This window comes from Peromyscus maniculatus, chromosome 1, assembly GCF_049852395.1.
Source record: "Peromyscus maniculatus bairdii isolate BWxNUB_F1_BW_parent chromosome 1, HU_Pman_BW_mat_3.1, whole genome shotgun sequence".
Taxonomy (NCBI): Eukaryota; Metazoa; Chordata; class Mammalia; order Rodentia; family Cricetidae; genus Peromyscus; species Peromyscus maniculatus.
Genome location: NC_134852.1, coordinates 36,422,681 through 36,449,312, shown reverse-complemented (window position 1 = coordinate 36,449,312; position 26,632 = coordinate 36,422,681). Strand labels below are relative to the sequence as shown.

Genomic DNA, 26,632 nt, shown 5'->3' with positions numbered 1-26,632 from the left:
GGTCAACTCCGTTGCTATGGGGACCAGTGGGCGGCGAGGAGTACGGGAGGCCCCGGATGTTCGTTGGGGATTCAACATGGCGGCGGCAGTGGCCGCTGCAGCGGCGGCGCGGGACCGCTGAAGGCGGTGCGCGAGCCAGAGTTCCGGGCCGAGCAGCCAGGCCGCGAGCGACCGCGGCGCCAAGCCGGTAGGTTAGGGGGTTTACCGTGCGGGAAGCTTGTGGTTGGGGTGGGAGGTCCGGGCACGCGCTGGGGGGGGGGGAGCAGCCGTGGGGGGCGGGGCCGGGGGGGTCAAAGTTCACTCTGGTGGAAAGGGTCGCGCGGAAGAGGGTCGCGGGTCAAAACCGAGGGTGGGGGAGGGGGCCGTGGCGACCCGAGGTTAGACCCGCGGAGGGGGCGTGGCCGAGTGTGAAATCGTGTAAAGTTTGGAATGCTGCGTGGGGGTGCGGGACGCTTCTCAGGAAAGGGGGCGCGCGGTAGCTGGAGAAGAGGGCGAGCCTGGAAGGACCGGGGTCACAACCCAGAGAAGGGGCGGCGGCCGGGGTGGGGAGTCGGTGAGCGAGGTGTAGGTGCAAGGGTGTGTGAGACAGGGCGGAGGTAGAGTGCAAAGATAAACATCTGACGGGCATGGATAGATGTTCGGTGGGGTCGAAAGCCAAAGCCCGAGCGGGGCGCGTCCGGGGGAGGGGGCCGGGGACGTCTAACAGCCTCCAACAGTGCGTCCCGGCGAAGAAAGGGAGCCCCCTCCCACAAATACCGACGGCCACACTCTGGTGAGCCCCTGATGACAGGCTAGGCTCGCCTCTCAGCGTTAACGCGCTGCGAACACACTCATTTGGCGCCCAGCACATCACTGGGGCCGACGCTGTTATTAAGACGCTAAGTGATTTGCCCCGGGTCAGCTAATGAGTAAGGTGAGCGGCTGAGATTCCAGCTCCCCAGCGATGGCCCAGAGTGCTGCTGTGGCCTGCTCCTTCCTTTCAAAGGATCTTGCTGCTGGTTAATGTTTAACGAGACAGCACACACTGTGTATGCCTGGTCTTGTTTCGTCCCTTATCTTGCGAGATGGGTATTAAAGAACACCCCTATTTTCCAGATAGGAAAACTAACGCCAAGAAAGCTGATCGAAGCTCCTGCCCCTACCTGCCCCACTGTCCACTTCCTAGGAGGTCTGTTCCTGGAAGCAGACATCCAGGCCACTCCCTGGGCGGGAAGACAGTGTTTAGCCTCCTTGGAAGGGTGTGACCTGGGAGGGGAGGGGGAGTGGCATGTTGGTGGGTGGCCCAGAGTCCAGTGAGCTTCTGGTTGGGTGGGTGTGACCTTAGGAGTTCCCTCTCCTAACACCACATGCTGTCCCTGTGGTCTTCAGTGGCTCCCACCCTTTCAGCTGCTGCTGTTGCGAGGCTTGGTCCTGTCCCAGCCAGTCGTCTTTCCACTGTGGTCACTCTTAGCCAGCCCTGGGCGGCTCTGGCCTTTGCTTTCTTCCTCCGTGTGTGGGAGAGCCCATTCTGCCTTTTCCTGGTTCCCGGGGGCGTGGGCACCTGCTGCTGGTTCAGGGTGCTTCTGGAGCACCCGCTGGCTGCCAGCACTCCGGGCTGTTAGGCATTGTGCTGGCTTCTGGGATGGTGGCAAGAGGACAAGAACCACACAGCCCTACCCAGGGCCTGCTCAGTCTCTTGTGGGAGCAGGCTGGAGCCAGACCTCAGCCAGGGACACTGAGTCACCTCTGAATGACGCTAGGACAAGGAGAGTGCCCATGCTCTGGGTCTGTCCTGAGGTTCCTGTCCTTGGAAAGTCCCTCGAGGAAGCTCTGAAGGATGAGTAAGAGGGACAGGAAGGGACAAGGTCAGAAAGAGCAATATGTGCATAAGCCCTCCTGGGCTAGCAGAGGCCAGGGGACAGCCCCAGGAGCTGAACCTGGGGAGGGCCACTTATGCGGACCCTGCAGAGCTTTCTCCTCTGCAGAGTGGGTCTGATGAGGGTGCTGGTGTGGAGACGCTCGCTCGGCATACAGCAGGCACTGCTCGGCATACAGCAGGCACCGGGTGGCCTGGCGTGCTGTGGGAGCCCTAGTCTTGCCGATAACTCTGGACTTTCCCACAGCCAGCCAACCCCCAACTGCTGCTGACTGTCAGGGAACTGGCCTGCTGCCAGCACCAGATCTGGGAGGCCACCCCAGCCTCCCGGGCTCGCAGTACCAGCTTGGCACAGATAAGGAGAGATGGGGCCTGTATCATTGGAGACCGAGCTTTGGGCCCCTGCCTTGGTGCTGACCAGTTTTGGGTTTTGGGGGTTTTTGTTTTGTTTTGTTTTTTGAAACAGGGTTTCTCTATGTAGCCCTAGCTGTCCTAGAACTCTGTGTAGCCCAGGCTGGCCTCAAACTCACAGAGATCCAGCTGCCTCGGCCTCCTGAGTGCTGGGATTAAAGGCGTGGGCCACCACCCCCTGCTGAGTTTGTGAGTGTTTTTCTGTTGACTAGTTTTGTTCCTTATGCTCTGTGGTAGACTAGAGAGGGAAGCAGAGCTTTCACAGTGTCAGGATGACCCCGGCCTCCCTGTCAGACCCAGGAGAACACCCAGGGATGCCGTCTGTCTCTCCAGCACCTCTCGTCCGTTCTAGCTCCCTGGGAAACTGGAGCTGCACAGCCACCAGGAAGGCGGTAGGGAGGCTGATAGTCGTCAGGTCAGCCCACCTGAGCAGCCCCCGCAGCAGATCCGATCTGGCCTCCCTAGGCTGGGGTGGCCTCAGTCCTGTGGAAGCCCCTCCCTGGGTGGCTCATGTCCACTGGGTCACAGTGCACAGATGCAGTGTTACCTGAACAGGCCACACAGTGTCCTGCACTGTGAACGCCTTGCAGGGGTCACCTGTTTTCCGTGCATTATTTCTCTGTCGTGACACGTCACATAGGAGTCATCCGTTCACATTTTGGTGGCCATGTGGTCAGTTGCTTGTTGGAGTGTCACTGTGCTGTGATGAATGTTCTAGAATGTTTCCTTGTGGGTCATGGCCACAGAGTGTCTGGGCTCCCACCTGTGGTGGAGACCGCAGTTGGCCCCGATGCTGGGAAATGCTCTCCAGGAGCGCTGTGCTGTGTACTTCCCAGCAGCGCACAGCGCTTCTCTTGTTCTCTGGGACAGTTGCGGCCCTGGCTGGGATGCTTTCCTCAGGCTGGACGTGATGAGCCTCCCATCACTGCAGGCAGTGAGACCACCTGAGGAGGCAGGCCGTGTGACCTCGGTACCTGATGCCCATGGTCCCGTGTTGAGGGCAGAGGGCAGACTTCAGGGGCTTTGGCCACAGGTAGGGCGAGCCTGACATTGGCCCCAGCTCTGGGCCTCTTCCCTTCAGGACACCTCCCAGGGTAGACATGTGGGGAAAGGCCTAGTTACACTCGGCCTTTGTGGTTATCGTTCCCAGGGCTAACAGAGGCTGGCAGATTTGTCCCCGGGTGGTGACACCCAGGTCAGAGGGGTAGGAGGGGGAGTTTCTGGGGCTTTCTGGAGAAAGGGACATCTGGCCCCTTCTCAGTGAGAAGGAGTGAACCAGGCCCTGAACGGAGAGTGGGGAAGTAGAGCAGGTGGAGGGTTCCGAAGGTGCAGAGGCCCGGGCCTGCGCCGGTGCGGGGGAGTGGAGCTGAGCGGACGGTGGTGTTGGGGACCCGGCGTGCATGGCCAAGTGCTGCAGGGCCGGCCAGGTGAGGAGCTTGGCTTCCAGTCTGCATCACAGGGAGGGCTTGGCTGCCGTAATTTTCTCTTTATGAAGCTTGCTTCGGCTGGCTGCGGATGTGGCTCAGCTGGTAGAGCGGTGAGTCCCTGGGTCCATCTCAGTGTCATCCCAGACTCATCGTGCATGCCTGTAACCTCAGGAGGTGGGATCAGATACCCCCCAAAACCAAGGTAACCCAGGCTGCTGCCAAAGGGATGGCTTGTGGGAGAGGCAGCAGGGACGTGGTGATGGGAGGGAAGGGTCACGATGGAGCGGGGCCCTCTGTGAATTAACGCACGTGGTCTTTGCAGCAGTCTAGGAAGTGGATTCTGCAACTTCAGACACGAGAAAACAGACCCGGGGAGACAGGAGACGTGTCTAAAGTACCCAGCAGGCAAGTGTCAGGACGGAGGAGGGCCAGGATTTGAACCCTGGCTCAGGGCTCCAGAATCACTGGTTATCCTGGCAGCCCTCCAGTGGTTTGAAAGTAGCTTTGACTGGACAGTGTCCATTTCTATTCCCAGGGGCTTTACCTAGTCAGTTCTTTTCAGACAAGTTCCCTGGGGACCCATTGGCCACGAGGAGTGCTGGGTGTTGAGTCCGTGTCCCCTGGCACCCTCACGACCCTGCCTTTCCTTTCCTTGTGCACTGCTGTGCACCCTTCTTGGCCTGTGGCTTGTGATGAGCTAGACTTCCTGGCAGACGCCGGTCAGGGGTGTCCCCAGCAGCTGTTCCTTCCATCTCCCCATCAGAATGCTGCCAGTAGGAAGCCGGCCCTTTCCAAGTCTTCCAAGTCACGGCAGGGAAATGGACTGCCCCCCCCCCTCATCCGGGGCCGAGGCTTATTGTCTGCAGGACGCCTTGGCCCACAGCAAGGTTTGGGGGGTGCTAAGGAAGGTCAGAAGGGGAACTCCCCGGCCCCAGGGGAGCACACAGTGACAGCCACGACAGAAGCCACGGCTCACTGCGGCCTGTCTCCTGGGGCTGCTTGTGTCCTGCTCTTCCTTCCCAGTGATGCAGAGGGCGCTGGGGGCTTCCCTGGCTGTAGTCAGTCCTGGTCTGCCATATCACTTGGCCGGTCTTCCTTCCCGGGATCCTCTGGGGAAGAGTTAGCCTCTTCCTGGTAAAACGGGATGGTTTCAGTTCCCTGCCTGCCAAGCCTAAGGCAGATTGAGGGACTTCTGCATGCAAAGTGTTCCTCAGCTCAGAGCCTGGTGAGGCCTCCATAATCTGTGACTTGATGGCTTCTCCAGATGTGTCGTCTGCTGGCGTCCTGTCCCCGGCCTTACCTGAAGCACAGTGCTCACACACGCTCCCTCCCCCAATTCCACCTCCCCCCCCACCCCAGCACGTGTGCCAGGGCTCTGCACAAGGACCCTGGAGCCATCTGTCACTGACCTCATTCTCTTCCTGCATTTTCATTTACGAAGGCACGTTGTTCTGCACGTGCATGGATTACCTAGTCACTACGTCATCCTGGAAACCACACGCAGTCTGGAGATACAGTGTCTAGGATGCTGGTCACTTTCCCAACACGGTGCCTTGTTCCTGGGGTCAGAATTCTCTCTCACTACTTTTGTTCTACAAGCACTTCCTTCCCTTTTGCTCTCACTCAAATGGGGCACACCACCATGTGTGTGTCATTCGATCCCCCTGCCTCAGCCTCCCGAGTGCCGGGATTCCAGCTGTGGACCATCACACCTGGCTCACATCTTGTACTTTGCCTTCACAGCTCCGGGTCACAGCAGAGGGTATTCTAATGTGTGACCCGAGACAAGTCATGGCTCCTGTCTGCCTTGGAGCCCTCCAGGATCTGGAAACGGGGATAATGATGAAGCCCCCTGGCTGGGTGTGGTAGCATGTGCCTGTGATCCCAGCATTCAAGAGGGACGCAGGAGGACAGAGTTCAGGGCCAGCCTGGGCTTCCTAGACCTTATTTTCAAAGATGTGGTGGTAATGCTACTTCCTTGAAGGGGTATCTGGAGACAGATATTCAACAGGCAGAATGCAGGGCGAAGGCGGATGGGCTTAATGCTCAGCCTTTCTTCTTGTTTAAACTATTCTTGTGTTTTCTGTGTTGCTCTGCTTGAGAAAAGGTCTTACACTGTAGCCCAGGTTGGCCTGGGATTCACTGTGTAGCTCAGGCTGACCCTGAACTAGTGGCTTTCTTGTCCTCTCATCCCTAGTGCTGGGTTTATAGGTGTGAGCCGCCAGGCCCCGCTCTGAGTGTGTCCTTGAACTCACTGGCTGCAGTCACCAGCCCGGCGTCACGTCTCCATTGGTAGGGCAGGAAATGAAGAGCCGGCGGGCTGGCCAGGCAGGACAGCCGGCCACGGCGAGCAGGGCTGGCTTGGACCAGGAGGGCTGCCGCTAACTGTGGCTAGCGCTGTGGCCACTGCCAGCGCGGTGTTTTCATTCCAGGCTGCAGGGGAGCTCCGAAGGGACCTAGGCAGGTGGGGCCTCCTTCAGAGAGGATGTCCCACCCCTCCCCGCCCCAGGAACTCTGATAAAGCCCCATTGTGCGGTTCCAGAGCCCAGGTTCAGTTTCACCTCAGGACAGATGCCAAGGCTTAGCCCTCTTGTCTGTCCCCACAGTCAGCAGTAAAAATGGTCAGGGGAAGAAACAGGACACCGAAGACTTCTCCACACACTCGCCCCAGCTAGGGACTCCTCCTTAAGGCAGCCTTGTTCTTCTCGTGGGGACCCCTCCCTCCTTCCTGCTCACAGAACTCCACAGCCTGCCTTTCTTTCTTTCCCTACAAATCTCCACAGTAGCCCATTCAGAGATAGTTCATCTCAAATGCTTGTCCACATACAGCATTTGTGATTATACTACCTGTGTGCGTGTGTGTGTGTGTGTGTGTGTGTGTGTGTGTGTGTTTTCTAGACAGGGTTTCTCTTCATAGCCCTGGCTATCCTAGAATTTGCTCTGTAGACCAGGCTGGCCTTGAACTTACAGAGATCAATCTACCCTGAGAGCTGGGGTTAAAGGCGCACATATTTTCTTTTTAAAAATAATTATTTGTAGCACAAGTTCTATTTTATGTATGTAAGTGTTTTGCTGCTTGCGCGCGCACGCGCGCGCGTGTGTGTGTGTGTGTGTGTGTGTGTGTGTGTATGTGTGTGTGTGTGTGTGCACGGGAGATGCTAGGAATTAAAGATAGGGCGTATGTGCATGGGAGACAGGAACTCACCACTGAGCCACACCCCAGCCCCTCACTGGGGGATTCTAGGCAGGTGCTCTACCACTGAGCCACACCCCAGCCCTCACTGGGGGATTCTAGGCAGGGGCTCTACCACTGAACCACACCCCAGCCCTCACTGGGGGATTCTAGGCAGGGGCTCTACCACTGAGCCACACCCCAGCCCCTCACTGGAGGATTCTAGGCAGGGGCTCTACCACTGAGCCACACCCCAGCCCCTCACTGGGGGATTCTAGGCAGGGGTTCCACCACTGAGCCACACCCCAGCCCCTCAATGGAGGATTCTAGGCAGGGGCTCTACCACTGAGCCACACCCCCAGCCCCTCACTGGGGGATTCTAGGCAGGGACTTTACCACTGAGCCACACCCCCAGCCCCTCACTGGGGGATTCTAGGCAGGGGCTCTACCACTGAGCCACACCCCAGCCCCTCACTGGGGGATTCTAGGCAGGGACTTTACCACTGAGCCACACCCCCAGCCCCTCACTGGGGGATTCTAGGTAAGGACTTCACCCCAGAGCCACACCCCAGCCCCTCACTGGGGGATTCTAGGTAAGGACTTCACCCCAGAGCCATGCCTTCCAGCCTTCTCCACGACTCTCTGTGTGTTCTGTGCAGAGAGCAGAGCAGGACCTTGGGTGTGTGCCTGTACTGAGCTCTGCCCTCCTGCCGGAAGACAGGGTCTCTCACTGCATAGAAGCTGACCTTTTCTGTCTCCACCCATGGAGTTATAGGTACAGGCAGCCAGACTTGCGTCCTCACGCTTACAGAATACGTTCTTTTCCCATTGAACTAGTTCTCCAAGCCCTGATTCTATCACCTTTTTAAAGACTTGTTACTAATTGTCAAATATAGAACAATGCATAAAATACAATTATCTGAACCAGCAGGCATTGTAAGGTGGCCCTACATGCTCGGCCCCATCTCGGGAGACAGACAGAAGACATAGCATCCACTCATCTTCCCTGGGATCATGCCCTTCATGGGGTCTACCCAGCCCTTGGTAGCTAGCCATGGTGTTTATTCTTCATGACAGATGTGCCACTCTTGAATCACAGTGCCATCTTGGCTGCTTTCAGACTCACACATGGAATCTTCCAGTGACTCGTCCTTGTACCTCTTCTTCCCCTGAGCTCTGTGAGATAGATCTGCTTGACTGTACATTGATACCTCCTTCACCCCGTTGTGTACCACATCTGTGTGTGAGTCCCCTGCTGTGCTGGGGTGTGTGTGTGCCCTCTTCCCAGGGTCTCCTGGTCCCTGGCCATGCATGCCTTTCCCCACAGGCCACTCCCAGGGCAGAGGGCAGGGTGCCTCACCATCGGGAGCCAAGTCGATAGTGATGAGTGTTTGCCTTGCTCCGTGTCGCCCAGCCCACATCCTCGGCCCTCGACAGCGCTTGGTACTGCCAGACTTTCTGGTTGACCTTGGACCAGTTTTATTTATGGATTGGTTTGTGTGTTTTGAAACAGGGTCTGACAGTGGAGTCCAGATTGGCCTCAACCTCATGGCAATTCTTCTGTCTCAGCCTCCAGAAATCTGGGACAGCACTTGTTCACCTGTGTTTCTGTAAATTCTAATTCTTATGCCCTCGAGGAATAAGAGATAAGGCCTGTGCCAGGGGCCCTAGATGGAAGCCCCAGGGGCCCGGCCCAGAAGTCAGGCATCCCTTGCTAGGCTCAGTCTAGCTTAGGGACACACAGCTTGACCAAAGAGTGACACTAACAAGGAGCTGGAAGCAGGCCGTGCCTTTCAGCCCGCCTTCCCCGGGGCAGGTCTGACCCATGGTCTCCCTTGACTTGCACACCTTGGTCTGGTCCTCACCCTTCCTCACTCTTCCCCCTGGGCTCTCAGGATTGTCTCCTTGCCCAGTGTCACCTGGCTGGCGCCTGACACATTTCTTCCCTGTTGCAGCTGCCCTCGCAGCCCGTGCCACAGACTCTTGGATTCCTCCTCCCCACAGGCGCCTTCCTCCGTGTCGGCACAGCCAGGAGCCCTGGTGAGGGCCTTCACCTCAGGCCACTCTTCTCTCTCCTCTGCCACAGGGTTCCTGGATCATTCCAGGCTAAGTCCTACCTTAGAGCCTTTGTTCTCACTGCTCCGAGAGCCCTGAGAGCCCTGGCCGTCTCCTCCTCTCCACTGACTGCTGCCCCCTTTGGGGGACTGCTGACTCTGAAGTCTCCAGTGCACCCCCCGCTGGACAAGCCGGGCAGCTGCGTCCTTGTCTCTGTACTCCACGTCGCTGCTTAGATGGCCTTGTGACCTGGTCTGGTCCCTGGTCCCTGTCCGTTTATGGCGCATCCCCGCCGCGGCCAGCTTCCCAGTGCTGTTACCTGTCCCTTACTCTGTTCTTACGGCCTGTATCCAGTGCTTGTAAATGTGGTGGACTACAGTCATTGCCAGAGTGTGTGCTGGGGGACCCAAGTAGGGAGGCGTTGTGGGCAGGCTGCCTAGAGAACCTTCTGGCCCTAGCCTGGCTCCTGTGGATGTCTGTGGGGAGAGTCTCTGGGAGCCTTTGAGGAACTGAAGACGTGGGGGTCAGGTCCCCCTTGGGGGTAAGGCCACATTTAAATCTTGCTGGTCACTCTGGATTTTTCATTCCGTAGTGTGTATTCCTGTTTAGAATGTGCTCCTTAAGTTTCCCTGTGCTCCAAGATGCTGGGAGGCTCTGCCCCACACAAGCTCCTCCCAATGCTGCCACAGAAATACAAAAGGGACTGTTTCTCTTTGTCCCAGCAAGTGCATGCTGGCCTGTTGTGACCTCCTGAGGAGGTCACAGGCTGAGGTGCTGCTCATTTGGAGTCTCTCTCTCTCCTGGCCTCAACCACCTGGGGCTGCCCTGCTTGGGGCAGAAGGCCTAACACAACCTCTGCCTGGGAAGTTCTGTAAGGCTGCACATCCTCTTGAGGCCTTCAGTGGGGAAATAGCCGAAGGTGCATGCTATGGTCCTGGAACCCGGGGGCGGGGCGGGCACACCCATCTGACCCATTTTCCAGATGAAAACATGAGCCTGGCACCGTGGGCAATCGTTGGTGCAGTCACGGCCTGGTGCCAAGATGATCCTGATGTCTCCACCATGTGATTGGCATCTCCCGGGCAGTCATCAGGCAGGGCAGCTTCTCAGTGGCCTTCAAAACCCAAAGGCCTAGTCAGGCACCTTCTCGCTCTGCCCTCGGGCTGTCTACCCTTGTAATTTTCACTTCTCATTTCTGAGTCAGTGTGCATGGTGCACATGTATGAGGGTGTGCACAAATGTGCTGCAGTGTGCTTGTGGGGGCCGGAGGACATCCTGTGACATTGGCTTTCTTCCTCCATCTTTAGGTGGCTTCTGGGGATTGGACTCAGGTTGGTACCCATTGAGCCATCTTGCCTGCCTCCCCCTCCCAAATCCATGACTGTGCTATGTCTGTCTATTTATGTCTTTTCTCGTGGCCCTCAGAGGTGTCATACTTTCCCAGCAGGGGTCTTGCCTGCCTCCTGTGGGTTCATTCCGGCTACTTTATGATGGAGCAGAGCTCTCTACCCTTTACTCCCGTAAGACATCTGACTCCCCAGATTTGACTTTGCAGGGTGGAGACCTCCCCCATTCTCTGCTTTTTCTGTGGTACCATCCTGGGCCCTGCAGAGGACGGGTAGGGTGCCCAGAGAGGCTGTAATTTTCCTAAATGATTTCAGGGACTAATTAAAGGTTTTCCTTGACTAATCAGCTTACTGTTTAATTATCACGGAACAGACTGAGGAATGTGGAAGACTCTGCTGGGGTCTCCCCAGAGTGTGGCAGGAGGGAGCAAGGGGGGCCTTGGTAGGCTTAGTGGGGTTTGGGGATACCCTGTATCTCCATGTGTCAGCGGGGGCGGGGTCACTGTCCCCGTGTCTCCTCCTCCAGCTAGTCTCTCACTTAGGGGGTCTTGACTTAGAGGTCAGGGTACCTGGGAAGCCTGCCCATCTGGGAATCAGCCATGCAGCCGCTGGCTGGTCACAGCTGTCCGCCATACACACTGATAAGGGTGCTGGGGGATGCCTGGCCTGGGTGCTGTAGATGGGGGCCCTGCGGGGACCAGGGCTTCTGGAGGGAACTGAGGAGAGGGCTGGCAGTGTGAGCAGGTGCAGCAGGCCACTGAATGATGGCCCAGGCTTTCTCTCTTGGGAGAGGCTGCTGGCTGGACCCCATGGGTCCTGAGAGTGTCTGGAGGTGGAGGGACCCAGAGATGGCTGCACCAGGCATGATTTCATTCCTCACATTCCTCAGCAGGCCCCAGACTTCTGGTGGCCCTAGGTGGGGGAGGGTGGCCTGGAGAAAGGCCTCTGGGTACTGGCCTTGCCCTTCCCGCCTGGCTATCAGCCTCACTCAGAGGAGTGACTTCCTGGCTGGTTCCCATTTCATCAGCAGAAAGACTGGCCAGGCTTAGGGGAGGCAGAGGCCCAGGCCCATGACATGGGACACACCACCCCTCCCTGTAGCGTTTTTCAAAGTGCCTCTGGTGGCCTGAGGGGGAGAATGGCACACTTGTATTCGCTTTCAGGGACATTCCTGTGCTTTGTAAGTATCTGACCAAGTGATTAGGTCACAGCACGCTCTGGGGAGGCAGGACTGATATTTGTAGTCACAGACGGGCAGTGGAGGAGGACACAGTAGGTTTCTGTGCCTGGTGGGGTGGCAACCACCTCTCCTGGGCCATCCACAGGACTGGGCACTACTTTGCACGCACACTCGCATACATGTGCATACACATTTCTGTGACCACCCCCCCATCTTGCCCATGCATGTCTGCTCTCCCTGTCCCTGGCTGGTTTCTCCAGGGAGGCTGGAGGAAGTATGGCTCCTATAGGCCCAGGACATCTTCCGTGGGCAGGAGGGGACATCACTGGTCCTGCCTCCCACTCCTGGGACAGAGAGCTGCAGTGTCGTGGGGTTGTGTCTGTCGCCTGCAGCCTCCAGCCACTCTGTGGGCCTGTGTCTGGTCATCACTGCCGTTACAGTTCTGGCTGCCAGGACTTGAACAGCCTGCTGACCCTGCTTCAGCGCCAGCAAGGGCTTGTGTTAAAGATGGGACCAATCACATCGCAGGGCTTATGTTACTCCCACGAGCTGGGGCCGCACCACCTCCCTGCCCCTCGAGGACGGCTTCCTCGCTTTCTTGGGTAAGGCCAGAGCTCAGGCGTCCCAGTTCCCACATCTGGAGTTGGGGGTGATGGCTGGCTCCCTGCCAGGGTGGCTGGGGAACTGATGAGTCAGCGTGTGAGGCCGAGCACTGCTGTCGCTGTGTCCTGAGAGTCTGATCACTGTTGTTAGCGTCATGGCTGAGGAGGGCCGTGCTCCCACAGACTCACGGAAATCCGGGCATCTCCCTTCATAAACGTGGGACACCTTTGTGTTACATCATGCAGACTTGAGAGCGGCTTCCTATCCACCCAGGCGTCTGTCGCCACCTGCAGCAGCTGCCGTCTGCAGCCCCATCCCAGGTGATCCTTTCAAAACTAACTCTAAGCATTGTGTACTTGAGTCGGAATTCTCAGATCTGTCTGTTGACAAGAATTCCATAATAGCCTCACACTTCGCAGTTACCTTAAGATCCAATTTTCTTCTGTCTGATTTGGTCCAGACTAGGTCCAAGGCCTCTTGAACAGCCTTCCGTCCCTGCAGTTGCCATGGCAGGGGCGGGGTGGGGTGGGGCGGGGGTGGGTGTGTGTGTCTGTGTGTGTGTGTGTGTGTGTGAAGCTGTTGCTGTGGGTGAACATCTGGGTTCAGTGATTCAGTGACTTAATGTTTGCATGTCTGTCAAGTTAACTTTGAGGATACAAATTTTAAAAGGAAAAACAACAACAACAACATGATGGTTCATACCTGTGCTTCTAGCACCTTCTGTGAGGAGTCCTGGAGCTCCAGGCCAGGCCAGGGTGGATAGGGAGACTGTCCTAAACAGACAAAACGTGGCTGAGTGACAGAATGAAAGAATGCTGGAGGTGCAGCGAGTGGACTTTGACCCGACCTGCCACAGACGTGTGTTGTGAGACTTGGGGTTGGCGCCTTATTTCTCTGAGCCTCGTGGTCCTCCTCTGTAATGGAGCCTTATCAGCCCCTCCTCCATGCCTGTACAGGCGCATGGTGCGCACATTACATCTTGTAGCTGGGCTCCCTGGCGTCCCATGTCTCCAGCAAGGGGCCCAGGCGAGCCACCAGGGGCTCCCGTTGCTCTCAGGACAGTGATGTGATAAACTGTCTAAAATAGCAGCTTCCCCCCTGTGGAACTGGTGCCGGGCATCTGGACCAGGATGTTCCTGTGTCACAGGAGGAGAGCCCGGGAGGGCCGCAGTGTTTGGCCTGGGTTCACGGCCTGGGTCTGAGGGTTCCGGGGCTTTTGTCCCTTCCTGCAGCAGGAGTCACGGGGCCTGCTGGGTTATGGCAAGGGCAGGGTGGCCAGGGTGGCCAGGGTGGCCAGGGTGGGCAGGGAGATGGGACAGCGGCAGAGGGACTGGCCAGCACGTGCACATACTCAGAAGCTCACAGGGCTCAGCTTATTCTGCAGTGCAAAGTCGAACCCTGTGCAAGGTGTGGAAACCTGGGTTCACTTCAGTGCCTGGGTATCCAGCAAACATCCCAGGTGCCACCCAGAGCAGAGGACAAGCGCTGGCGGCCGAGGCAAGCCCCTTTCCGGAAGTGAGCTCTTTGGGGGCTAGCTCATGCCTTCAGCCCTTCCTTCCTTCACTGCCAGAGGAGAACAGAGACTCCTGCTCTGGGTCCCCTGCCCAAAGTCAAAGTCCCAGGGGCCACACCCCTGCAGTCCTGCAGCACCCGGATCTTTCCCTGGGTGTAAACTGTTTGGTAGCGTGAGATTGGCAGCCCTTGGCCCCAGCTTGCTCGGTCTGGTATTTTGCTCTTGAGAGCTCAACCAGTGAAGGAAGCTAGCAGGGGAGTTCTCCAGCAGGGTCCAGGTGAAAACTAGCCTGCTCTGGGCTCCTCCCACCCAGGCCCTGCCTCCTATCCCCGCCCCCTAGCCCCGCCCAGCAGGGGAGAACTTGGGAGATCCATGGTCACCAAATAGGCCTATGCTCTCTCTATAAAGGGGCTGTGATGTCTCCTGGAGGGCCATGGCTGAGCAGGATGGCTCTCTTTTCTGGCCCTGACCCACCCTGATAAGCTGGTTTACAAAGCCACTACAGGCCACTGTAGTGATTCCTGTGCAAGAGTCCAGATGAGCTGGGGTTTGTCACCCAGTTGTGCTGATGAGTTCGTAGTTTGGAGGCATGTGCAAACCCTACCACCACCTCAGGGAACCTTGTTTCCTACTTGGAAACCACGTAAGGTTAGTCCATCACAGTGGAGCCCTCAGAAGAGCTGGCACCTCTTGGTGTCCTCAGTGGCAGTTGTGGGAGTTACTCCGGTTGTGCTCCGACCCCTGACAGACGCCACTGAAGGAAGGAGGGCCTGTCTGGGCTCGGGTTTGAGGACAGTGTATCCTGACTGGGAGGGCAGCTGGTCACTTGATGTCTGTCAGCAGGAAGCAGAAAGGGTCGAATGCTGGTACTCTGCTTTCTCTCTGTGCTGGAACATGTGCGTGCGTGCGCAAGTGTGCGCACACATGCACCACAGAGACCAGAAGAGGGTGTCGGATTCTCTGGAGCTGGAGCAATAGGTAGTAGTGAGCAACCTAACACGAGTGCTGGGAACTGAACCCCAGTCCTCTGGAGGAGCGGCACGCTCTCTTAACCACTGAGCATCTCTCCAGCCCCTCACTTTCTCCATTTTACAAAGCCCTGAACTCCAGCCCATGGGCTAGTGCTGCGTGTGTGTGTGTGTGTGTGTGTGTGTGTGTGTGTGTGTGTGTGTGTTTGGGGGGGGTCTTCCCTGTTCAGCTAACCTTCTGTAAGCACCCTCATAGACACACCAGAGACGTTTCTGTGGTGATTCTAAGCCCAGAGGTTGGCAACCATCAGCAGTATGGTCCTTGTTCCTTTCGTCCCTTCACTGGACCTGTTAGCCCTCGGGCCAGGCTGGGGGTCACCTACTGAGTCCAGGATCAGCACTCAGAGAACACCAGTCTAGAGGGGCCAACAAAGTGACAGCTGCTGAGATGAAGCCCATCCATAAAACCAGGGTGGCTTCCTGGAGGGGGAGACATGTGGGCTGAGGCCAGAAAGAGAAGCATGAACTAGTTTGTGGAAGAAGAAACTGAGAGAAGAACAGCACATTCAAGGCTAAAAGATGTGAGCATGGTGGTGTACACCTGCCCGCCTGGACTGCCTAACGAGGCTTTGTCTCAAGTCGTTTTAAATAGATTACTGATACTCCTAAGTCAGCTTACATTTCGAGGTACCTGTAGGTTCCCATTGCAGTTGTCAGGCATTATGAGCTACATCTTCACATTCTCCCCCATCTTCCCTGAGTGGTAACAGCTTGCAAAGCCACCTAGGTCCTCAACCATCATGTGGACTGCTATCTGGTCAAGGCTGAACATTCCTTCACAGTCGCCCCTCCCCCGCCCCGGCCTGCTACAGCCACACCGCTTCCACCCCTAACCTTGGGCATCCATTCCCCAGGGGTTTTTGTTTTTTTGTTTTTCGAGACAGGGTTTTTCTGTGTAGCTTTGCGCCTTTCCTGGAACTCACTCTGTAGACCAGGCTGGCCTCGAACTCACAGAGATCCGCCTGCCTCTGCCTCCCGAGTGCTGGGATTAAAGGCGTGCGACACCACCGCCCGGCCATTCCCCAGTTTTATAATTCTCTCATTGTAGGGTTGTTACATAAGTAGAATCATTCCGTGGAGAACCTTCTGGAATGGTCTTCATTCATGCAGCCTAGTTCTTGGGAGACACTTGCAGATGGTAGCGTGTGTTGGGAGGCCCTCCTTGCTGTTGCTGGGTGGCACTCACAGATACCCCAGGGTGTTTCACCATCCGCCCAGGGAGGACATCTGCCCGTGTCTGGTTTTTTGGCTGTTACAAGGAGAGCCTCGGTAAACGTTCCCATAGTCGTTTTTATGTGGAGCACAAGTTTCCGTTTTTCTGGGGCAGACGCCGCACGTGTAATTGCTTGGTGGTGCGGCAGGCACCGGTTCTAAGGAGGGTGCCAGGCGGCTTTCCGAGTGGCTGCGCGTTCTGCTGCCAGCAGCGGTACAGCGAGCAGGGTGCTGCCCCCCAGACTGTCCTGTGCCTTACCTCCTGTGTGAGTGTGAGCGCTGTCTCGTTTGCTGCCCCCCAGACTGTCCTGTGCCTTACCTCCTGTGTGAGGGTGAGCGCTGTCCCGCAGTCGCGTGGGTTCGTGTCTCCCTAATGGCTAATGCTGTTGAACACTCGGGGTACTTATCTGCCATCTGTGGATCTGCCTTGGTGACATGTCGAGTGGCGTCTGCTCACTTTCTCACTGAACTGCTTGCTTTTTTACTGTTCAGTTCTGTGAGTGCTTTATCTTAGACGCTAGCCTTTGTCAGATACGCGGCGTGTGAATGTCTCTCTCAGTCTGTCGCTTGCCTTCCCCCGTCAGCACTGGGGATTGAACCCAGGGCCTCCTGTGTTTGCTGGGCAAGCGCTCTACCACAGGCCTGTGGCTGGTCTTTCTATTCTCTTCTCATGAACTTTGGTAGAGGAAAAGTCTTCTTTAAACAAAACAAAACTTTATTTTTAACTGTTTTGTCCATTTGTATGTGTATGGGTGTTTGCCTACAGTGTGTGCACATATATGTGTATGAGCGTGTTCGAGCTGGATGCCTGTGGAGTCCAGAAGAGGGCGTGGATTCCCTGGGAGCAGAGTCCAGACGGTTGACAGTCCGTGGGGTGCTGGGCACTGAACGGCCATGTTCTTAACCGAGAGAGGCCCCTGCTTTCACTTCTCCCTTTACGGTTTGTGCCTTTGCTGTGGAGTCTGAGCCCTGAGCTAAGCCCTGGAGGCTTTCTTCCAGTTTCTGTGTGTGTGTGTGTGTGTGTGTGTGTGTGTGTGTGTCTGTGTGTGTCTCTGTCTGTGTGTGTCTGTGTGTGTGTGTCTGTGTGTGTGTGTCTGTGTGTGTGTCTGTGTGTGTCTCTGTCTGTGTGTGTCTCTGTGTGTGTGTCTGTGTGTGTCTGTGTGTGTGTGTGTGTGTGTCTGTGTGTGTGTGTGTCTGTGTGTGTCTCTGTCTGTGTGTGTCTCTGTGTGTGTCTCTGTGTGTGTCTGTGTGTGTCTGTGTGTGTGTGTGTGTGTCTGTGTGTGTGTCTGTGTCTGTGTGTGTGACTGTGTGTGTGTGTCTGTGTGTGTGTCTGTGTGTGTGTCTGTGTGTGTCTCTGTGTGTGTGTCTGTGTGCGTGTGTCTGTGTGCGTGTGTCTGTGTGTGTGACTGTGTGTGTGTCTGTGTGTGTGTCTGTGTCTGTCTGTGTGTGTCTCTGTGTGTGTGTGTGTCTGTGTGTGTGTGTCTGTGTGTGTGTCTGTGTGTGTGTGTCTGTGTGTGTGTGTGTCTCTGTGTCTATGTCTGTGTGTGTGTGTGTCTGTGTGTCTCTGTGTGTGTGTCTGTGTGTGTGTCTGTGTGTGTGTCTGGTCTGTATGTGTCTGTGTGTGTGTGTGTGTGTCTCTGTCTGTGTGTCTGTGTCTGTGTGTCTGTGTGTGTGTGTCTGTGTGTGTGTCTGTGTGTGTGTGTCTGTGTGTGTGTGTCTATGTGTGTCTGTGTGTGTGTCTGTGTGTGTGCCTCTGTGTGTGTCTGTGTGTGTGTCTGTGCGTGTGTCTGTGTGTCTGTGTGTGTCTATGTGTGTCTGTGTGTCTGTGTGTGTGTATGTGTGTCTGTGTGTGTGTGTGTCTGTGTGTGTGTGTGTCTGTGTGTGTGTGTCTGTGTGTGTGTGTCTATGTGTGTGTCTGTGTGTGTGTCTGTGTGTCTGTGTGTGTGTCTGTGTGTGTCTATGTGTGTGTCTGTGTGTGTGTCTGTGTGTGTGTCTATGTGTGTCTCTGTGTGTGTCTGTCTGTGTGTGTCTGTCTGTGTGTCTGTGTGTGTGTGTCTATGTGTGTCTATGTGTGTGTGTGTGACTGTGTGTGTGTGTGTGTGTGTCTATGTGTGTGACTGTGTGTGTGTGTGTGTGTCTATGTGTGTGACTGTGTGTGTGTGTGTGTGTGTGTGTAGTACTGGGGATGGACCTAGGGCCCTGCACGTGCTAAGCAGGCTTTCTCACACCCACCACTGCGTCCCTGGGCCGCCTTTACGTTTCCAGCCCTGAGTTGCCCACGCTGGCTGTAAACTCATTCTTTTGTCCAGGCAGGCCTTGACTTTAGACTCCTCCTGCCTCCACCTCTGATTTGTGTTCTGGAAATCTTAGAGTTTCACATTTAAGGCCATGAGCCTTTGCATGCTGTGTGCGGTGTAGTTTCTGTCAAGGTTCCTTTTGTGTGTATGGGAAGCCAGTTGTTCCAGCACCTTCTACGGATGCTGCTGCTGTTTTACCAGCTTTCCCAGTTACCGTGGTCTGTCACCACCTCATACCTAACCAGGAGAGCCTCTGCTAAACCAAAGGAAGAGTAACTAGGCATGCTGGCTCAGGCCTGCAGTCCGGCCGGCTCTCAGAAGACGGAGGCAGGAGGATCTTGGCAGAGCCGGCCTGGGCTGTGTGGTAGTGAGGGGAATAATGCAGCTATTGGGCAGGGAGAAGAATTGAAGCTCATTCTTCACAGGCAGGACTGTGAGATGGCAGCCACCGTGAGAACAGCGTACCATCCTCTTGTAAGGTTAAACACAAACATGGACCGTCCGTGTGCTCCATCGCTTCCACCCCAGATGCACGTTAAAGAAGTGAGGTGAGGGCAGGGGCCAGGCCTGGGGCTGCGCCCCTTTAATCCCAGCACTCAGAAGCCAGAGGCAGGCAGATCTCTGAGTTCAAGGCCAGCCTGGTCTACAGAGTGACTTCCAGGACAGCCAGGGCTGTGTAGAGAGCCCCTGTCACAAAAAGACAACAAAAAACGGGAAGCAGGGACTGAGAGAGATTTGCACAGCCAGTTCCTTACCGTGTTCTTCACAGCAGCCATAAGTGGAAACAACCTAGCATCCCGCCATGAATGGAAAGGGAAAACTGGCAGGTACACACAATGGCATATTATTCAGCCATAGAAAGGGATGAAGCCTTAATCGATGCTATTGTGTGGCTGGACCTTAAAAAGATGAGGCTTAGTGAAAAAAGCCAGGCATAAGGAGAATGGTGGCATGGGTCCACCTGTACACAGGGCCTAGACCAGCGCAAAGGGCAGGAGGTGGAAGAGGCTATGGGGGCTGAGGGCACAGGGAAGGAGCCGTTCTCTTTTGCTGGGCTGGTGAACAGGCTGGGGTAGAGAGGTGATGGTTATACAACACTCGGTGTGTTTAAAGATGCTGGGCTGCATGCACGCTTCCAAGTGGTTAAAATGGTAAATAGTGTCTGTGTGTTTATCCCACAGTGAAGAAATCACTTGTGTGTGTGTTTGTTTTTAGATCTCATAAGTTTTCTGAGACAGTCTCACATGTGTCTCTGGTTAGCCTAGAACTCAGCTCCTCTGCCTTTGCCTCCTGGGTGCTGGGTTTACAAGCATGCTCCACCACACTGGGCATAAAATCACTTACTTTTTAAAGCCCAGTGCATTGAGGCTGGAGAGGTGACTCAGAGGTTAAGAGCATTGGCTGCTCTTGCAGAGGACCTGGGTTTGGGTCCCAGCACCCGGCTCACAACTGTCTGTAACTGCAGCTCCAGGAGATCCAACGCCCTCTTCTGGTTTCTATGGGCACTGCACATGTGCACAAGCAGGCCTACATAAAATAACAGCAAATCCCTAAAGAATGAAGCTAGTGAAGTCATGTTGGTGGGAGTCTGTTTGTGGGTTCTCCGTGCTCCTGCACTGAGCTGCGTGTCCCAGCCTCACCGCCTCCTCTGTTGTGTGGCAGACTTAATGTCAGGCGGGGTGTGTGTGTGTGTGTGTGCCTCCCACTTTGCTGTTTCCCCCATGGGTCTGGGTCAGACATTCTGGAACTTCCCCCAGATGGTACTCATCCTTGCCACCTCCCCGAGCCTCGTCCCCAGGGCCCCACTTGTCACGGTGTCACCGTGTCTGTGCGTGTGTGTACTCATGTGTAGGCATGCATGTGGAGGTCAGAGGTTGGGTTCCTCAGTGACTCTCCACATTGTTGAGGCTGGATCTCACCAGTGTGCCTAGACCAACTAGCTAGTGAGCTCCAGGTGTCAGCCTGTCTCCACCTCCCCAGAACTGGGGTTCAGACACACCTGCCATGCCCAGCTTTCACGTGAGTGCCAGGACCCAGCCTGGCTCTCGGTGCTCACAGCGCCGGCCGGCGCGTCACCAGCTGAGCCATCCCCCGGTGTCGCTCTTCTTAGTGGATGGGGTTTCTAGGCGACCCCTTCTGTAGCCCTCCCTCCTGGCTACCATCCTCAGCTGCCTGGCGCTGCTCCAGCCTCACCACTGCTCTCCATACCACTGTGGTCTTCTCGATCGCATCCTCCCCCAAGCAAAGTTCCAGCCTCAAGCTCATGCCTCTCCGTGGCAATGGCAACCCGCCGCAGCTCCCCATGGCCTGCCTCCGCCACTTCCTCCTCCCATCGGGCCTGTCAGCTGAAATCCCAAGTCCCACAGGGCATCTGGTGGCCACGTGGTGACCTTTGCCAAGGACCTTGTGCAGGGAAGGAAGTTGCATGTGGCTGGAGCAGGCGACTGGGTAAGGGTGGGTGGAAATGGGGCAGAGGTGGGCATGGTGGGGGCTCCTGGTAGGGAGATGGCTGTGGCTGTGAGGCCCCAGCTGGTTTTCAGCAGAAAGGGACACAGTCAGATTAGCTTCACAAAGGCCTGCCTGACCCAGCAGAAAAGCAGGCAAAGGTACTGAGTAGACACTCGTGGCAGAGGGCAGTCACAGCTTCTGTAAGCGTGAAAGGATGCTCCATGACAGGGAGAAAATGCAAAGAAAACCAGGCTGAGCTGAGCACTGAGCTGGGCGGAGCTCTCCCGTGCTGCAGAGAGCAGAGGTGGGCAGCACTGGTCTGCAGGTGAGCGGTGGCAGCCCTGGGCTTGCTGAGGTGCTGGGACAGGGCGTTCCTGGTGCAGGGCCACTGGCATCGCCCACAGATGCTGGCAGCCCTGTCAGCCTCCCTGCACTGCCTATGAGAGCAAAAGACAAAGCTGCCAGCCTGGCCCCAGGGCCAGCTCAAGTCACCACAGCACTTCCACATGGCCGTCACAGTGGAGGCCAGCACTGCAGAGTGAGGCATGGAGAGGCTCATGAGATACACATCTAACATGCGTTGATAGTCTTCTCCTTTAAAGCCCTTTCCTTTTGATGTTAGGATGCGTGCTGGCAATCGCCTCACACACTAAGGGTACAGCAGAGCAGTTACTATAAAGGGAAAACCTTTTTTGCCCCCTCCAGGGGAAGACAGGTGGTGCCATCCATTCTCTATACTTCAGAAGCTCCTGATCCTTCTCCTCCTATGCTGGGAATTGAACACAGGACCCTGTGCATGCTGGGCAAGTGTGCTACCACTGAGCCATGCATGTCTCCAGCCCTCCCTGGTGGGGTCTAAGCAGGGGCTCTACTGTTAGGCTGCCCTCCTCTTACCCTTTGGTGGGGGGTGAAATACGGTCTTGCTTGCTATATATCCCTGGCTAGCTTGGTATTTCTTGTATCTTACCTAAGATGACCTCGTACAGCAGCCCCATGGCCTCAGCTCACCGAGTGAACCACATCTGGCTACTTTTGTGTTTTTGTTTTTTGATACTGAGATGGGGTCTCATCTTGTTGCCCAGGATGATCTTGAATTCACGGTAGCCCAGACAGCCTTGAACTTGGGACCCCCCTGACTCTTGGGACCATATCCTTTGTCCTTCCTCTTTGGTTTTGCCACCCCCTTTCCAGGGGTTTTGTGCTTTATCATAATGGGGTCCTAGGCTTTGTTATTGAGACCCACCCCATGTAGTGCAGGCCATGAGCTCCCCTTGCTGTCCTTCCAGGGACCCAGGAGATCACGTTGAGGGCATTTGTCTGTTTTCCCATGTCTGGTGACCACCATAAACCTTCCCACGGGCCCGTGGACTGGCATTTTGCTTGTGTTGTACCCAGGAGAACACTTGCCAGGTCCGAGGTGTGTTTCCACCTAACTGGTGCTGCCAAGTCCTCCCTCCCAAGTGCCAGCTGTGTGGCAGGGATGTAGGTAAAGGCGCTGTGTATGGACCGGGCTGCATTTTGTGAGGTTCTTTAAAGTGCGAAGGTGTATTCCTGGAACACGCGGGTCTCTCCAATGGAAAAAACCAAGGAGAGTGGGGAGGGCATTACCTGCCTCTGTTTACCCTTTTGGCATTGGTACCTACATGTGACTGTCCTAGAGACAGGCAGAGATGAAAAGGAAAGGGACAGTCGAGCTCCTTTGTGACAAACCGTGATTAGTGAGTCACACACTCAGCACCCCCTCTTGGACCTGCTTCCTGGAGCTGGCCAGAGCTGGCCAGGCCGCACCACCTCCCCCACCAGAGCCCAAACCTGCTGGGCTGGTTTGGGGAGGCAGCCCTACCTAGCTCCTCTCTGGGTGGCTGCTTCCTGGGTGCCCTGCCCCCACAGGGAGGCGGTGACCGGAGATCTGGGACTTTGGGGTCTCCTGGCCCTGTTCTGCAGTGGGGAGGGAGTGGGACTAGATGAACCTGCTGGCAGTCCTTCCAGGGGCTCCCCAGACTGGGCCTGTGCTCAGTGGGCCAGAGCCTTCTAGCCCCACTCCCCACCCCCTTGGGACAGGGCATTTTTTTGGCCGGATTGCCTGCCACCCAAGTGAGTCCTCATGCATGCAAGGAGCTTGGTAAATCTGGGGACTGCAGACAGTAGTCAGAGGTCGGAGCTGCTGTGGCAAGGCCCAGAGGACATGTGGGGTCCAGCCTGGGCTGATAGGAAATGCTTCCTGAGCGAGTGCAGGAGGCTGGCCCCGAAGGACAGACAGCCCGAGCGTCTGCCCCTGGACGGCCTCACACTGGAAGTGACTGCACAGGCGGCCTCTGCTCAGGGCCAGCGACCGGCTGGGCTGTCAGAAGGCTCGGGAGCCGGGGAAGGGAGCGCCCCGTGCAGACGGCCCTGACCAGGACGGAGGCTCTGAGCGGCCCGCCTCACTCAGAGCAGTTGGTTAAGGGCACAGGCGTGGGGTGGCCTGCCTAGGAGGCCTGGCACTCAGCCTCCCGTGGCCCGGCTGCATTCGGCCGGTCCCCAGCCTCTCGGACTGTTTGGTCGCTCTGCTGTAGAGGAGGCCTGCTAAAGCAGCTGACCTGTGCTGGGCAGGGGTGAGGCAGGAGGACTTGGGCATGAGCGCGTCCCGGCAGGGTTGGCCTGGCGCATTGGTCCCAGCCTCCACACCGCCACACACCCCCCATCTCTCTCCACTTTCGGCTCCCCTGCTTACACCACTTGCTACAGCCGCACCCCGGGGAGAGGAAGGGGATGGGGCCCACCAGGCTCCCTCATACCCCCACCTCGGAGAACCACGTGCAGCCCTCCACCCGCCTGTAACCCAGCCCACCCCGAGGTCTCCAGAGGCCTATCCTGTACCTAGCTCCTCCTCCATTGTTTCCGACCCACTGGGCCAGTCCCCGCCGCTGCCGCCGCTCTGGTGTGCAGCCTAGATAAGCCCTGCTTTCCCGGGCCCCTGTTATCCAACCTGTGTGTGGAGGGGGCGTTAGGATGGTGTGCCTGTTGTGGTGGAGGCAAGTCCTGCTGACCAGGCTGTGCCTGGGGTCCCTGCCAACCCTCCCTCTGTCCCTCAGCTAGGGCCGCCCTCCCGGGCCTACTGGCTCCAGCCCCACCTCCCGCCTCCCGGCTTCCCGCCCTCTGTGGGTGGGAGCCACAGCCCAGTTGAGCTGTTCTGAGCTGGACTGTGTCCCCACGACGGCTAGAGAGCTTTGCTTGCAGAGCCCCTGGCCAGTCTCAGGGCGCCCCGAAGCCTGTCCCCGCTCTTTGCCCTGGGAGGTCCGGCCATCAGGAAGCAGGAAGAAAATGGTGGATGTAAGCAGGCTGCCCGTGGCCCTGTAGGAGAGGGCGGGGCTGGCCGCGGAGCCAGTGTGAGTATGTGGGATGGGCCACACCTTTCTTGGGCCCAGGGGTGGAGTGACTGTTGTTCCCATGTGTGAGGTGGCAGGCTCCTCTGTGCAAACATCTTCCTAGTGAGCCTTGAGTGGGCTGCTGTCAGACGAGGAGCTCATTGCTGTGTGGACCTGTGGTCGTGGCTCCCGGGGCCTAACCTTGTAGCTTGTGTTGTAGTCCTCAGTACCTCCTTCAGATCGTGTGGGCATGGGCACCACGGCGCCCGCAGAGACGCTGGGGCCTGGTACGTGTCATAGCTCCTGCGCTGTGACTCTGGCCTCTCTAGGGAGCCTCTGCCTCTTTGGGGTAGGGAGGGTCTTCATGTCTTAGAGCGTCCACAGTGGGCTGCTCGAGGGTCCCGGCCCTTCCACTTGCCGAGCACTGGCTCCGGGCCTGGGCCTGCGAGCTGTTCCCTGAATTCCTCTGGGGCCTCCTAAGCTCCCTCCACCAGGCTTTGCCGGCACCTCTGTTTGAGGGGCGAGACCTCGGCGCTGAGCTCACCTTAGCATGCTCCACAGTAGGCGGTGGCCTGGCCACTGCCTCCATGTTCACGCCCTGTGACAGCTGCCACTTGGGTGCTCAGGATGCTGTGAGGAGGCGAATGGGTGACTGTGGTCTCCAGCTAGTCGGGGTTTTCAGGATGACTGCCTGTATCTGGATGCCCAGCCGGTCGGTCTGTCTGTCCGTGGGCTTGTTTGGGTTACTGTTGCAGGACCTGTGGTATGGCAAGTGTAGGTTGTATTAAAAGCTGTCACTGGCTGCGTGCGTGGTGGCCTGACAGTCAGGTGGACAGGAGGGCGTCTAGGAAGATCAGGAGCTTCCTTTCTGCCTCTCATTCCCGCAGGGCTTCAGAATGGATGAAAACTCCTCTGATGTGGCGTAGGTTTTCTCTGGCAGCCATCCCCGCCTGGGCTCTATGTGGACGACCACAGGATGCTTGTGCCCGGCCGGGACGGGGGCGGTAGCTGGCCAGCAGCTCCCATTCAGCCTCTGCAGTCCAGTCTCACTGCCCGGGGTGCACGCAGAGCCCGGCCTCGGTGAGGTCCGGTGTAGTGGGTTAGACAAGCCCGTCCTCAGACAGCCTGTCCTGTCCCCTCCCCAACCCCGGGGAAAGTGACGCCAGCACGTGTGTGCTGGAGGGGACTGTGACCAGTGTCCTCGTCAGTGTGCACGGTCAGTCGTCTTTCACGCTGCAGCAGGGGCGGTAAGAGCAGCGGCCTGCAGGAGGACCGCGGCCTGCAGGAGGACCGCGGCCTGCAGGAGGACCGCGGCCTGCAGGAGGACCGTGGCCTGCAGGAGGACCGTGGCAGAGCCTGCTCTACACGCCCCACTGTGTCGTCTGAGTGTTCCCAACAGGAGGGACTGTCCCAGCCGTGGTTCTGCAGGTAGAGCACGGAGGTCCAGAGAGGTCAGGTGACTTGGCGAGGGACACGCAGCTAGAATGGCCAAGCTAGCCCCTGGGTCTGGGCAGTCTGCTCTTAGGCCCACGGAACCCCTGTACCGGGCCAGCCCTGTGTTGGGCAGTGGCCAGAAGAGACAGGGCTCTCGTAGCAGCGGGCCAGAAGGAGGAGCACTAAGACAGAATGAGAAGGGTGCCCGGGACAGCCCTTCCGGGACCCCAGACCCAGCCACTTGAAGGAAGAGGAAGGGGCCAGGCAGTGGTGGCGCACACCTTTAATCTTAGCACTCGGGAGGCAGAGCGAGGCAGATCTCTGTGAGTTCGAGGACAGCCTGGTCTACAGAGTGAGATCCCGGACAGACAGGGGAAAAAAGTAAGCAGGCAGTTCTGCGCAGAGGGCACTGTGGGTCCAAAGCTACGGCAGTCTGGTGTGTGCCATGTGGACGGCTCGGCTGGAGGAGGCGGAGGGGCGGGTGTGTGAGACGTGTGGGCCTCGCGCAGGCCGGCTGTGGTCACACTGCGGTCACACGGGTCACACTGCAGGCCACCACACTTCACAGTCTCCTCATGGCAGCTTCTCCGCTCTCAGGTCTGCTCACGGTCACAGTTGTCTGCCCCCGCTCGTCCCGTAGACCCCTCAGGTCCTTCCTGTGGTGTTAAAAGGCCTTCTCTGTGGGACAGAGTGGGGTACTTTTGTGACCTGGCACTAGGTGGCCCTGGGCAGTTGATTTCCTCTTTGTGGGCCTCAGTTTCCTGGTTTAGTAGAGGAGTCCCACCCACCCAGGCCTGTTTGGGGTCCGTGGTGAGCAGTCTCTGTGCCTGGCACATGCCGGCGGCCCCAGCTTCAGCTGTGGGGGCCACCAGTGTAGCAGACCGTGAGCTTTGGACAGCTGACACTGCCGTGCCTGGGGTGGTGAGCACTCGAGTGATAGACAGTGGGCCAGTGGGCCCGGCCTGATGCTGTGTCAAGCAGGCCAGGCCTGCAGAGTTCACATCCCATGCCCTGGCACCATCTTGCCGTCTTGATCTCTAGAATGAGCAGAACCTGCCCACTCTGCCCCCTCCACAGCCCCCAGTGTGCCCTGTCCACCAGGTCTCCTGCTGGATTGTCCAGCCATCTCCCTGGTTCCCTGCCTCGTCCCTTCCTGCAGCTCCATCTTACTTGGGAAGGATGGGGCCCCTGCTGTAGCCGCCCACAAGGCCCCACCCGATCTGCCTCAGCTCAAGCCTGGGCTGCTTGACCCAGCTGTCCCCAGCCTGCTCCCCTGCAGCCACCTTGGCGACATCCAACAAGTG

The 26,632-nt window shown here is 57.3% G+C and overlaps 1 protein-coding gene across 2 annotated transcripts in view; it reads left to right on the top strand.

The window, feature by feature from the left end:
• The window catches only part of Pak4 (p21 (RAC1) activated kinase 4), a 42,175-nt gene continuing 15,543 nt past the window's right edge, over positions 1–26,632 (top strand). Inside the window, exon 1 of one of the 2 annotated variants that reach the window (XM_006986283.4) lies at positions 1–187. The gene's annotated coding sequence lies outside the window, so the exon portion shown is untranslated. Of the gene's footprint in view, positions 188–23,705; positions 23,916–26,632 lie in introns of those variants that run through there. The other variant, XM_042275016.2, reaches the window with a different exon arrangement.